Raw genomic sequence first — 15429 nt, 5'->3', positions numbered from 1 at the left:
TAAAGTATAATAGGAAATACAGCAGATGTAGGAATTGAAAACATAAAGCCATTTTTAGCTAATTATACTTTTTAAACTAACATTTATTTTTAAGCTCATTCTGTTGCATTTATCCTAGTCATCATGAAGGCAAAGTAGATGAGAAGCAAAAGGGGAGCGGGGGCAGTTAGAAGAAGAAAGACAGAAGAAAAAAGATGTTAGGTCAGTTGAGGATTGGGGTAAGAGGGAAAGAGAATAGACCAGGGAAAAAAGCACTTTATGTGAAGAGAATTAAGATTTTTTTTTTTTTTTCAAAAAGCTGTTAGGGAAGAAAACAGAACCCCAACCCATGCAGAAGATAGACATATAACTAGATATTTAACATAATACAGAAAGAGATGGCATTGAGGCATGTTAGAGTAATAAGAATGCCATAGAGATACTAATAGGACACAGCCTAATCTAGGGATGTAAGGAGAAGGAGATTTTGAAGGGTTTGCCCAGTAGAAGTCATATAGGATGAATAAGAGTGAACAAGAATAGGAAGGACATTCCAGGCCAAGCCAAATCACAGCACTAAGAAAGTGTGTTGTGTGCTGGGGGGCATAGCAATCTGAAGTTACTGGAATATAGCATGTAATATGAAGAGTAGTGGGAAATAAGCCAACAGATAGATACTTGCAAGTTCATAGAGGGTTTGTCCCTTAGTGTGGGAGTACTGCCTGGAATCAATGTAAAGTAATATGATCTGCAGTCATTGCTTGGTTACCTTATAATTATTGCAAAGTAGGCCGGGCGCGGTGGCTCACGCTTGTAATCCCAGCACTTTGGGAGGCCGAGGTGGGCGGATCACGAGGTCAGGAGATCGAGACCATGGTGAAACCCCGTCTCTACTAAAAAATACAAAAAATTAGCCGGGCATGGTGGCGGGCGCCTGTAGTCCCAGCTACTCGGAGAGGCTGAGGCAGGAGAATGGCGTGAACCCGGGAGGCAGAGCTTGCAGTGAGCCGAGATTGAGCCACTGCACTCCAGCCTGGGTGAAAAAGCGAGACTCCGTCTCAAAAAAAAAAAAAAAAATATTGCAAAGTAGATTTGTTTATATTTTCCCAGCCTTCCATCACCACTGCCTCCTTTCACACAAAATTAAAGTAAACATATAAAACATGGACAATTCTTCAGCATTCTTTTAAAGAGAGCCATCATTATTATGCAAGATTTTAATGTTTTTAAGCTGAAGACAAAAAAAAAATAAAAATATGAGTGCATATTCCTAACAGCAGAGGTAAATTTTTTTATATGCCTGTGGCATGGAGGAATGAATTTCAACTTAGCAAACACAATGGTAAGTCCTTTATTTTTGTCACTTACAAATGAATAGTAGCAAGATCTCATTTTTTCAATTGCTTTTTTAAATACGCATGTCACGACTAAAGCTTTTGAAAAGTGTAGAAGTCCCAGAAAATTATGAGGCAGTCATGTACACTGGAGTCCTCTTATCTCAATCCCCTTCCAGGCCTAATGATTATTTTCAATCTTTGTAAAACATAGATAACAGAAACCAAATCAAGCTGCTCCACAGCAAATGCCTGACCTCAAGTTGTCTACAATTTGTTTTCACTCAAATAGGATGTCTTCTTTCAAATTCTCTACTCCATTTAGCACATGCAATTTTTAACTCCATAATATATTCATTCACTTTTTTGTCTCTTCTGAGAAATGTGCCCTGTTCTTGGCATGCTGGGATAACTAAATGAATTTTCCTTCAAAAGGCCAATGTTTTCTAAACTCACTGATTTATCTCAGTCTGCATCCATCAACTTTTGAGTACCCGTCTGTGTTCAGTGCTATGCTAGCTACAGTGGGAGACACCAATAAAACTCCAAGAAAAGAAATTCGGCACTTTTCTCACTGACTTTATGATCAAGTTTTGGGAGACAAGACTAACATGCATACAACATCTAGGAAACAATTTGAGACAGTGTATAATTAAGTGTTGAATGTAATACTGACTGTAAGTGCACAATTCTTCACTAATTACCAATTGCTTTAACTAATTAATACTTAACTTTGGGGGATTTCAATCACAATTTCTCTGTAAGCCTTAATTCTTGAAACCAGCAATTCAATTCATTTCAAAGAGTTACAAACATACCCTGGCTTAGCAAATTATCAGCATTGTTCTCAGAAATGTTTTTTTCCATTAAGCAATTAATTTAAATCCTGATTGTTCTGACCTCCAGGGCCTTTCGGGAAGTGCTTGTTTCTCAGACACAATTTGATTTTTCAAATGAATTTTCAGCTGGTGCAGGATTCAGAGCCCTGAGGGGAATGAGTATGTTTTCTACCTAGAAGCAGGAAAAAAGGAGAAGTCCATAGCAGGCCAGTTCTCTCCTCTGGTGGGAAAGAACAAACTCCAGCCCTGGGCTTCTTTCATTTTTCCTGTCTTCCTTTCTTTTCTTTTAGCTACTTCTCTTTCCCTCTTCCTGTTTCCCCTACTTTGATTGTCTTATTGCCCCTCTTCTGCCTTTGTTTTAGTCTGGCTGTAACATTTGATGCAGAAGGGCTGGGCTCCCAGCTAAACCCCACCTTTAAGCCTGGAACCGCAACTCTAAGTGAAAACAGCTGACCCCATTTTTCCACCCAAATGTTGCCTTTTTGGTCTGCCATGCCCCTATCCTGGACCCATAAAAAAGACTTCAGCCGGCAGAGCAATACAGGTGGCTGAGGGGCAAGGATACAAGTGGCTGAGCGGCGAGCAGAGAAGTAACTTAGTGTCCGAGACTACAGATAGATGCAGCTAACTTCAGACAGTGCAGCTTCGGGGAAAGACCACCTTCTTCCCACACCATTTCTTTTCCAACTCCCCATCCTGCTGAGAGCCATTTCCATTGCTCAATAAAATCTTCTGCATACGCTATCCTTCAGTCCGTTCATGTGACCTGATTCCTCTTGGATGTGAGACAAGAACATAGGTGCAGAGAGGGCGGGGCTTGAACGCTGCTACAGGGCCCACACAAAGCCGGCTACCGCGAGAGAGGAGGGACCAGCTGGTTCCAGGGTTTCATTTGCTCCGGTTCCCACATTCTCTTGCTCACACACTCCCTCTTATGAGGAATGGCCAGCGGTGGGCTGAGTGAAACAAGCCACTCCAGTTCCCACCTACGAAGAGGGTCAAGGTCAAGGCAACAATCCTGTCTCACTTGGCAGAAAAAGTCTCCTCACTGACACCCCTCAGAATGGAGGAGGCTCCTGACTCTGATCTTTGATGCCTCCCTTGCCAGCATGTTGCAGAGGGGCATAGCATGGATTATGGCAACAGAGAATAAGCTCTTTCCATCTGTGGAACGTTTGGAACCTTTAGCCAGTTTCCAGTCAGCTAGTAGGTGTGCTAAGAGGATTGTAAACATATTTTTCTCACTTCCCTCAGCTCCCCTGAGCATCTTCATGGATTCATTCAGCAAGGGCAGCATAAAGGGCAAGCGCAGCCATATCCAAACTTGCCCTTTGTTTCCCTTTAACCAAGAAATAATGGGCCGCCGTCATGTTTGAAATGACACTTGTTTCCTCTTCTGTCTGAATGTGGTATAGGCTAGAGGATAAGTACATGTTACTCCACTTCTCTTAGCTTCTGTTTTCTCCTCAGTAAGAAAGTGGTATCCACACAATGAGTTGCTGTGGAAATGAACTGAGAGGACAGCATGGCAGAAAAGAAAACACAGACTTCCCAGCTTCAAGTCCCAATTCTGCATCTTTCCAGGTAGATAGCCTGAACAAGTTGTATAACTTTTCTATGTTTTAAGTCCTCATCTCTAAACCAGGGATAATAACAGTATCTATTTCATGGACTTTATATCTCAGAATTCAATACGTTGAATTATGTAATACTTATACAAAACTCTGTAAATATTAGTCTTTATTACGTAAAGCAACTTGTACATAGTTGATACTCTATAAATGTAAGCTCTCTTCTTTCTATTCATTTGGACCTACTGGAGGATGTAATCCTCAGGAGAGTGACTACAGCTGTCTACTAGGAAATGTTATTTCCTTATGTTCAACCCCTTTCTTGGTTTCTATCTCAATCTAAATGTTTTCTTCTTTCTTCTCCTTTCACCTGTATTTCTCTAGCCTACAATCTGTTCTATACACCTGGCCACCTCTCAGAAGCACAGAATCCAGGTGGGCAACACTACAGGCTTCTGAGATGGCCAGAACCAGATCTCAGTCCTGCTTCCCCACTCAAAATCACTACACGATCATTGGTGGAAGTAATATGCTCTGTGATCTGATGCAACTCAGGAATATGCACTGAAGTATAAGCAAGTAGAGCAATATGCACTAATAGTACAAGCAAGTACTATTATTGCTATTTTATAGACAAAAAAAGGAAACTCAAAGGATTTATGTAATGTACCAAAAATCACATAGTCAGAAAAAGAAGACTGATTCTAGGGGGTGCCCTTAGCTGCTCACCCCAGCAGAAGGCAGAGCTGTCTGCTGCCCATCACAAAGCCTTCAGCATTTAGTACACTAGCTTTCAGCAGATCTAGCAATATGCCCTGAAGACTTCCTTAGTAAGTCACTAAAAACTCTAAATAATGGTCAAAATAGGACAAAAACATGTGCCAACATCAAAAGCATTTTTGCAGTAGACTGTGCAATTAGGAAATTTTAATTTGATGAACATAAAAATATCCAAGAATGCTCAACTTAGATGATAAAAATGAATGGATTTGAGAAATTTCTGCTATTATTTTACTTTTTACAAATCAATGGAAAACAAAATTTATGTAAATGGATGAATAAAGATATTTTTTCTTAACATATAGCCCTACCATAATTGATAGCATTTATCTTGTTCTACCTACAATGAGGGTTCAAAAGTGGTCTTGAGCATTTAGTAGATAAACAAAAGATGAAGAGAAAGGAATTTAAAGCATATCACCACAAAAGTCATCAAATCACAAAGGAAGACAGCAAGAAAGGAAGAACTGAAAGTAGGAACTACAAAGCAATCAGAAAATGACTAACAAAATGGCAATAGTAAGTCCTTACCTGTCAATAATTACTTCAAACAAAAATGTTTTTGATGGTGAGCACATTCCTGGGATTGACTAAACTGATGACAGGGGAATGAGAGTACAATTTCCAGTAAGTCTCCCACCCTCCAATTACTAAAACTTGAATTTGTAATTTCTCTCCAAAGCTAAACACACTGAGAGCCAAACTACTTATGTGATCATGATAATGATAATGATGGCTGATACGTATTGAGTGCTTGCTCTATGTCAGACACTGTCCAATACATTTTACATCTCTTATCTGATCGACATATATGATCACATTTAATCCTATCACACCTTTCTTTTTTACGAATAAGTTAAGAGAGTCAACTACCTTGCTCAAGTTCACACAACTGAAAGGATGATTCCTACTAGTGCAAAGGCAGATAATGCAAATCCAAAAGCACTTTGCAGTTAACTTTTAAAGTGATTTAATTGGGTCAAGGTTCGTCAACAGCAGAAGTTATCCAGTATAAAAATCTGCACAGTCATTAACTTTTATGGTTGTAATATTGGCCTTAAATATCAACTACCTCCTTATTTGCAAAGTCATATAATTCTGCTCTTAGGCACCAAAAACTGAAAATTTATAAGATACCTTATTTGTGCTGTACCGAATCTCTCCAATCCAGTTTATAAACCACAAGCCCTTTCCCAATAGACAGGATCTGTATAAAATCTAATCTTTTTCCTTTTACAAAAGAACAAGTAACAAGGCTGCTGGCCAATTTATACAACAGGTACAGAGGCCTTTAAATTCCTCACTGCCTTCTTCTTATCAAGAAAGTTAATTATTACCAAACTCCCAGCTCTCAAAAAGAGGCTAAAAGTCACTTTGCTCCATAGTCCTTGCCAGGTAAAATAAAGTGGGAGGAAAATGGCAGTTTTATTCTGAACCAAATTCTTGATTCTCTAGAATAACATAACTTTTAAAACCCAGATAAAATTTGCAAGAATAGTTGTTACATGAGGCTGGGAGACAGGGGGAAGAGGAGGGAGTTGGAGAGAGAGTAAAATACTTGAGAGCCACAAAGAAAGACAGTTCAGAGTGGATAGTAGATAATCAACTATTCCTAAGGTAAAATGGTAGAGTTCGAGTGATGTATATTAAAGCATTATTAAATGAAGAGCTAATCTAGTAAGATTGCCTGCTCTCTTACTGTGCATAGAAACTTAAAAGCTATCCAGGCCTTGTTTGGAGGAGAAATATCCATTAAATATTGAAGTGCTTTGGAAATCGTGTCTTTTGGTATCCCTTTGATGCCCAAAACCAACCTTGAGAACAAAATAAGGGCATAGTACACATATCCACATATGCAGAAATATGAAGAGGGAGAGAGACAGAGGGGAGATGATAAAATAAAAAACAAATTTCAAAGACAAGTCAGTCATCAGAATGTCTTTCAGTTTATAGAACCATTTGTAGAAATCAAATTCTTGTTTGCATGTGATTTTGGAAATACGGATTTTCCTGAAGCTAAATGGATAGTGAATTATGTTTTTACAGAGATTGAAGTAAAAGTAATCTTGGAGGTCTTTAATATTCTCGGAGGGCTTTTTTGGCTTTGAACATATGGACTACAATAGATTGTAGGAGAATTCTAACTTATAAACTCAATTTGTTCAGATGAATTAGAAAAAAATAGCCTATGAAGGATTAACTTGTAATGTGGTTAAGACAAAAAGGTTATAACTTTATAGTAAGGTTGCTAATACACATGAAGATTTGATTATGAAGTACGGATTCCATATGCCACACTCAAAAGATGCTTTAATTCATGAATAGTAGCATATCATAACTATGAGAATAGCAGGCAAAATGGCTTCACATATAAATAAAAATTCCAAGGAAGCTGGATTCTTAAATGATTGTTTTCTGGCAAAAGATCCATAGAGTATAGAATGCGTTTGTGTCAAAGTCAGTTGCCTGAACGACATGGAAAGCGTGTGTATCACACACTAGACTTCTTGCCAAAAGGAAATGCCTTTTTCAAATCGACAACTTTGTTATCTCCTTTCACAACAGTGATTACATTTGAGTTTTACATTATGGGTGCAATGAAGCTGGAATTTACTGCCTTAATAATAGATCAAAGCAAATCAGAAAGTAATTAGTTGATAGAGCAATGAGCTGCTTATCTGAACAACTCGTTTATGGAACATAAAGGAACAGGAAACCCTTGACTTCTATAGCTTTTGAAATAAAGAAGAGGGAAAACTCTATGGAAGTACAGTTTATCAGCAGGGTGAAATCCAACTACATCTATTCTTTTCTCTTGCAAATTAGTTCCTTTTATTCCTTAGGACTAAACTTCCTAATCTGAGAATCCATTTACCTTCATTGCATATGTTTCCCTAGAGGCTGCATATTCATTTTCTGGATATTAGATACCCTATTTACCACAGCCTGGAGCCTGGAGACATTTGCTGTGCACGGTTTTCTCCCCTCCCCTTTCAAAGAAGAATGTTATAGTGAAAACTACTGATAAAGGAAGTGAGTGACAGACCCTTATTGAGCAGCCAGTGATCACTATACATTTTGATTTTATATTATTATTATTATTTAGCATATTCAGTGCCTACTCTATCATTATTGTGGGTGACTTCTCACGGGGTAGCAGAGCATTCAGTTTCAAGAGGACAGAGTTTAATATTAGGTTGAAAATGGTTAACAACAGGCTGAGGGCCTAACGAAAACACATTTAGAAAGTCAACCAGAGGGATTTTTATTTTAATGAAAAAGAATAATGAAAAGCCCTCTGCAGGGAGAGCAAATTTGACAAGGTTATTTAAACATATATGTGGGCTTTAATGTTTCAAAGGAGTTTTTTTTAATAGGATTTAATCTAATTTGTAGGTTTGGACCTGAGTTTCAGGGTAGTTGCAAGATAGTCTTAGAGAGCAAGACTCCTTTGCCACCAAATAAGAATTTAGAATAGATTTTAGGGTCTTTGTGTTGGATAGAGACTAAGAGATGATCTAATTTAACCTCTTCATTCATAGGACAAGACACTGAAGCTCAAAAAGTAAAACGAATTCTCCAAGACCATGAAGCTAGTAAGTAACAGAGCTGTACTGAGGGTCACCATAAGATGAGCACTTATGCAGGCCATGTCTGTTAGTAACTTTATGTCTGTAATCCCTATGATATACTGGAAGGAAGTACTATTATTGCTATTTTATAGCCCCAAAAAAAGGAAACTCAAAGGATTTATGTAATATACCAAAAATCACATAGTCAGAAAAAGAAGATTGATTCTGGGGGTTGCCCTTAGCTGCTCACCCCAGCAGAAGGCAGAGCTGTCCGCTGCCCATCACAAAACCTTCAGCCTTTAGTACACTAGCTTTCAGCAGATCTAGCCAGGCTCTGTCTTCCAAACCTGTACTATCAACTGACCTGTTTCCATTTGCTTATGCTTTAATTCTGATCTCCTTGACTTGATATTTTGAATGCAACCTAGTTTTCAATTCAGCCCTAACCTCTTCAGAAATTAGATCTTATTCCTCTTGGCTCCTACTTGGGATCACTCCCACCCCTTTTTTCCTTCAGATCCAACTCCTGAGACCCTACCAAAGGCCAGTGATCCTGGTTCAGAATCAATTGAGGGGCAGGTCAGGTAGAAATCTGGTTGGTGCAACTCCAAATTGGGTGGAATGGAGGTGGTAGTGGGTGTGTGTGTGCGTGTGTGTGTGCATGCGTGTGTGTGTGTGCATGTGTGAATGTGTGTGTGTGTTGTGTGATGGCCAGGGTATGCTGGAAAGGAGGGATATGGGACCAATCTGGCAGCCCAGTGATTCAGGTATCATTTCTGTCATCAGAGATTGGTTCAGGATTGGAATGCAACTCTAAAATCTACCCTCTAAAATCTGTAGGTTAGTACAGAAGCTGCTGACCTGAGGATAGTCAGCATCAGATTGAGTCAGAGCTACTTTTGCAGTGGGGATCATCTATGGTTCCAGCAGTGAGGTGTGAGGACCAGCAGAAGCAGAGAACCTGAGGCACAGCCTAATACACTGCCCCCCTTCCCAGACCTCTCTGTCACTTCCCCAATCTTCTGCAGGTGGGATCTGTTGCAAGTTGTCAGCAATGCTAGGACCAACTCCCCTGCTTTCTGCTCACATGAGCACCATCTTGGGAGAATGACAGTTTGGGGATTTTCCTCCACTATATCTTGTGCCCATCCTTAATGATCACTTTTAACTTCTTTCAGCCCCAGTTTTATCTCTTAAATAGTATATACCTTAAAAGAATGAATGAAAAATTTGTTTACAGCTGTGGCTGCAACACAGAGGTCTCTTAGTAAATTTAATATGTTAAGCCTGAACCAACGTAGGCCAGAAAGTACGTGAAAATAAATTCACGAATGCATTTCTACTTTTGTGACTAATTTCCGTGAGGTAGATCAGATATTTTAAATTTAAACTAATGATCAATATGCCTGAAAACTGCCATTCATATAGCATACATTATAAAAATATTGCAGCTTCCAAACAAAATATGAGAAATCACATCTTAATAAAACTAATATTTTAATTCTTGGGTAAATCCATTAGGAATTTAATTAAACAAAAACCAGCCACTGTACTGCAAAGTTTACAGAACCAATGAAACAATTCCAAAATAAGTCTCTAATCTACTAAATTTCCTCCTATCTTACATAAGATATAATATAGCATACTATATAAGTGATCCAGTGAATATAATTTGCTCAGAATTTTTTAGTAAGCTTTTTGAAAAGTTTCTTTATAACGGATTATAAAGGGAAAGAATTCAGTAGAGGATAAAGGGCAGAATACTGCCAAGAGTTGCTGTGAAGAGTCATGGAAGTCTTAGTGAACAGCTGTGACTAAGAATGAAGTTAGTAATTAGATATCCAGAGGTCCAGCATTGGTTCTAGCATTGTTCAATACAGTGCATTTGATGAGAAAGAGGTGGAGAAACTGGGAGATGCATTAGTATATATAGGGATATAGGATTTGACTGCCAAATCTGCCAATGACTCTGCTTTAGGTAGGTTGACAATGTTGGTCAAGAACAATGAAAGTTATCACGTGAATTCAGCATTTTGAGATTTATGCAGAAATGAAGGCACTTACGATTCAACTTGTACCAATAGTTGTACCAGCAGAAATTAATTCAAATTTCTCTAAAATCTTTTCTGCAAAGTAAACTGGGTAAAAGACAATCTAATGTCTATATAAATAGTTAAATGACAAGAGCAGAATGCAATTATAACATAAATCAGTTGTATAAATATAAAATATTTATCTATGAATTTCTATAAAATTATGATAACAAAGACAACTACTCATTAATTTTTTTAAATGATTCAATATACTTTGTTTTTATTGGATATTCATGTTATCCTGCATTATCCTAGGCCTTAGCAGACTGTGGTACAAATGAGTGCACATTAGCATTGATACACAAATTTTCATGGAAAAGAGTTATCACTTTCACAACTGCCTCAAAACCTTCAAGGTTTCCAGGGTACTGGACAAAGGACTAGCATCATTTCTTTCCTGAGAAAAGCCCACTTTACCACTAAGACTGGAATCTGGATGCTGCATGAGAAATCTGCATCCCTAATGTCCTCAGCATTTCTCCCAAAACCACTTAACTGATGTCACAAGAACTTCTGCAAGCCCTTGAGTCTTTAAGAAAGATGTATTCTTCAAAACCAGCCACAGCATTACTTTTGGTATCACATGCTCCTCCAGGACTTTGCTACTCTCTCGTTAAGAAGTAGATTCTCTTTTTTCTACCACTGAAACTGGGCAGGCTTGAAACAATCGAATAAGTAGAATAAGGCAGAAGTGATGCTATGTGACTTCCAAGACTAGATAACAAAAAGGATATAGCTTCTTCCCAGCTGTCCCCTTTAAGATCTTGGCACTTATAACTCAGTCACCATATTGTGAGGAAGCACAAACCACATGGAGATACCATGTGTAAGTGTTCCCATCAGCATCCCCAGGTACGATGTTAGTATACATCTGCATCAGTTGCTAGATATGCACAAAAAGCAGACTTCAGGCCAGGTACAGTGGTTCACACCTATAATCCTAGCATTTTGAGAGGCCGAGCCAGGAGGATTGCTTGAGTGCAGGAGTTTGACAGCAGCCTAAGCAACACAGTGAGACTCTGTCTCTACAATAAACAAATTAGCCAGGCATGGTGGCACACACCTGTACTCCCAAATACCAGGAGTTCCAGGCTGCAGTGAGCCGTGATTATAGCACTACACTCCAGCCTGGGAGATGAAGCAAGATCCTGTCTCAAAAAAAAAAAAAAAAAAAAGCCTTTAGATTATTCCAACTGCTAGCTTTGGAGTTGCTCAGCTGACTCCTAGTCAAGCAGCAATGAGTTATCCCTGCAAAATTCTGTTCAAATTGCAAAATGTGAGCAAAAAAAATGTTATTGCTTTTTGCCACTGTTTAGGGTGGTTTGTTATGCAGTATTACATAGCTGAAGCATTCCTCCTTCATTGCAGCTACACATATTTCAACACAGAACTGAGAATACCAACATCCTTAATTCTATGTGAGAATTTGAACATAAATTCCAAGCCTATGCCTACCCAAATACTACAGAATCCTTCATAAAAACAAGCCTCATGGCTTCTGCTTTAGACATTTCCCAAAAAGAAGCCACTGAAGATTCTTGGCCCAGCACAAAGGTCTTCTGTCATCTCAAGCTCACCATTTCTCCCCAAGGAAATTTATTCCTAAATTTCCTAATAGCAGACTCCTTTTATGCATACATTTCAACATGGAAATAGGTGCTTGTGCATTGAAGATAGGGCTAAGTAACTGTTCCATAATTTCAGATGGAATATGAGATTCACTCAAATTCCCACTTCAGGCCCAACTTGCTCCCATTATGTTTTATAACCACATCTGAAAGGGAAACCTTCTAAGAGGCTGTGATTTCATTCTCTGTCATGGCAATGTCATTTGATAAGTAAAGTGGCCAGACACTACAAATAAAAATAAAGGAAATTTTATTCTTGGAGGGAGACATTTTCTTGTCAGAAATGTACTTTATGAGGGTTACAGGGCTACAATAGAAGTCAAAAATGTTAATACTTCTTAGAAAAAATGTCACACTGCCAAGCTAACACTTAGTGGGGGTAAAGTAGGAGGGTTATTGACAGAGTTTGGCTCTGTGTCCCGATCCAAATCTTATCTCAAATTGCAATCCCCATATGTCAAGGGAGGGACATGATGGGAGGTGATTGGATCATGGGAGCAGTTTCCCCCACACTCTTCTTATGATACTGAATGAGTTTTCACAAGATCTGATGGTTTAAAAGTGGCACTTCCTGCTTCTCTCTCTCTCTCTCTCTCTCTCTCTCTATGAGGAACTTATTGGGAACTGGAGTAAAGATTACTCTTGCTATACTTTAGCAAAGAGAATGGCAGCATTTTGCCCCTGCCCTAGAGATCTATGGAACTTTGAACTTGAGAGAGATGACTTAGGGTATCTGGTGAAAGAAATTTCTAAGCAGCAAAGCATTCATGATGTGACCTGGCTTTCTCTAAAAGCTTACATTCAAATGCATTCACAAAGAGATGGTTTGAAACTGGAAGTGATATTTAAAAGAAAAGCAGAGCATAAAGGTTTGGAAAATTCACATCCTGACCATGTGGTAGAAAAGAAAAGCCCATTTTTGGGGGAAGAAATTCAAGCCAAAGCCAGCTCCAGAAATTTGCGTAAGTAACAAGGAGTCTAATGTTAATAGCCAAGACAATAGGGAAAATATCTCCAGGGCATTTTGGAGATCTTCACAGCAGTCCCTCCTATCATAGACCTGGAGGCCTAGGAGAGAAAAATTGTTTTGTGGGCCAGGCCCAGGGCCCCACTGCTCTGTGCAGTCTTGCAACAAGGCACTCTGCATCCCAGATGCTCCAGTGCCAGCCATGGCTAAAAGGAGCCAAGGTACAGCTCAGGCCACTGCTTCAGAGGGGGCAAGCTCCAAGCCTTGGCAGTTTCCATGTGGTGTTGGACCTGTAGGTACACAGAAAACAGGAGTTGAAATTTGGGAGCTTCTACCTAGATTTCAGAGGATGTACAGAAATGCCTGGATGTCCAGGCAGAAGTCTGCTGCAAGGATAGAGCCCTCATTTCCTCTCTGCTAGGGCAATGCAGAGGGGAAATATGGGATTGGAACCCCCATACAGAGTCCCCACTGGGGCACTGCCTAGTGGAGCTGTTAGAAGAGCCCACCAACCTTCTAGATCCACTGACAAGTTTGCTGTGCACCTGGAAAAGCCACAGGCACTCAATGGCAGCCCATGAAAGCAGCCATGGGGGTTGTACCCCGCAGAGTCACAGGGGCAGAGCTGCCCAAGATCTTGGAAGCCTACCTCTTGCATCAGGGTTTGGCTCTGTGTCCTTACCCAAATCTCATCTTGAATTGTAATATGCATATGTCAAGGGAGGGACCTAGTGGGCAGTAACTGGATCACGGGGGAAGTTTCCCCCATGCTGTTCTAGTGATAGTGAATGAGTTCTCATGAGATCTGATGGTTTAAAATTGGCACTTCCTGCTTTGCTCTCTCTCTCTCCTGCTGCCATGTAAGACATGCCTTGCTTCCCCTTGGCCTTCTGCCATGATTATAAGTTTCCTGAGGCCTCACCAGTCATGTAGAACTGTGAGTCAATTAAACCTTTTTCCTTTATAAATTACCCCGTCTCAGATATTCCTTAGAGCAGTGTGAAAATGGACTAATACAGTTATAGAAAAAACTCTTTATGCTTTATAAAACTATGAAAAGCTATGAGTTAGAAGACCCTACACTGGACAATTACAGAAGAACTGAAAGGATATTCCAAATAAGTGATATGGAAATAAATAAATCTCTTGTTAAGAAATAAATGGGATCTAAAATCAAGTGAAAAACTATATAACCTTCACCCTAACCCATAAGATTATATATGCCATCTATAGCAGAGAAATTTTAAACACAAAAATTGAAATTAATTATAAGATAATTAATTATGAGATTCAGAAATTGAAGCAGGTACAATAGTTTTTTATTTTTCTTACTGTTAACTTCATTTTACAAAAGCAGTACAAATTAGAGAGTTGTAGATACATACTCAAAATTAATATACATTTGAAAATCATACATAAATATAATCATATATAATATCTCATAAGTTCATTGCAATACTTTCATTTTGAGCAATGTTTGGCTTGATAATTTGTAAAGAATTATGGATTTTTAATTTTAATAGCTAATTATAACCAATAATAATTGTAGCTTCTAGCCATTTAGAATTCAATGGAACCAGTCACTGCACTAATTACTGACAGTATCTTACTTCATCCTCATAACAACCCTTTGAGATATATATTATTATTTGTTATCTCTGGAGCAAAACAGCTTAAATAACTTTCTAAGTATCCTACAACTGGCAGAACCAGGCAACTAAGGGAGGCTATATAACCCCAAACTTGTGTTCTGAACCCCTGAAATACAATCCTCCTGTAGTCATGTGAACTGTGGCATCAAAACTTTTATGTTAAAGGAAGTCCTTAACACCTCAGTTTAGGGTTAAGAAGACTACAGCTCAATCTAATTCTAATTATTCCCCAATGTGTCACTGACTCCTTCCCAGAAAAGAAACCAGTTATCTTCTTTCTCTCTCTGCAACAGCCACCATGGCATTACTGTTCAGGGGCCATGCTTCTCTTATGTATTTCAGGAGTGAGATCCAGGGACTTGGGATTTAAGGGGTATCAGGAAGCGGAATTTGATTATGGGGAGAAAAGTATTACTTCCATGCCAGCTTGACAACCACACCCCTTAAAACCCTGCCAACCTCCATGTTCTCTTTTTTTACTTTCTTAAGGAGATATTCAAAATATATTCATGCCAATGCAATGACACTATATTTTACTTTCCTCTTATTGAAAAGGTCAAGGAATTTGGCTCTTAGAAAACGAAGTAATGGTAGGCAAATTCCAAATACAGACACTTCTAACTGACTTGGGCAGAAAGGACATTCCACGCTGATTGAGCTCTCAGCTACAGAATCATTATTAGCCAGCTTTCCCTGATTAGCAGTGTCAGAGACTTGAAATTAATGTAAATATGATGTTTTCACTTTAAAAGGATGACCACAGAGTTTTGATCTTGTCTATTAGCATGAACAATTTATCCTTAATATGCCACATATTTTAGTAATTGAAAATTACATGATTTAATTTGCTCTCAGGTAATATTTGTGGGGTGGCTAATTTAATCATTAATATATAATTAAAAGTAAAATCTCACAAATAAAGGAAGATCATCAAACATCCTTTATAGACTGCAGTAGATATGACAGATGATTCATTTAAAAGAGCAACAATAATCTTTGCCATGATGTTTTGCA

Source organism: Hylobates moloch, unplaced genomic scaffold (genome assembly GCF_009828535.3).
Source record: "Hylobates moloch isolate HMO894 unplaced genomic scaffold, HMol_V3 SCAFFOLD_4, whole genome shotgun sequence".
In the NCBI taxonomy this organism is placed as follows: Eukaryota; Metazoa; Chordata; class Mammalia; order Primates; family Hylobatidae; genus Hylobates; species Hylobates moloch.
The sequence above is the reverse complement of the archived record's forward strand: the minus strand, read 5'-3'. Positions refer to the sequence as shown.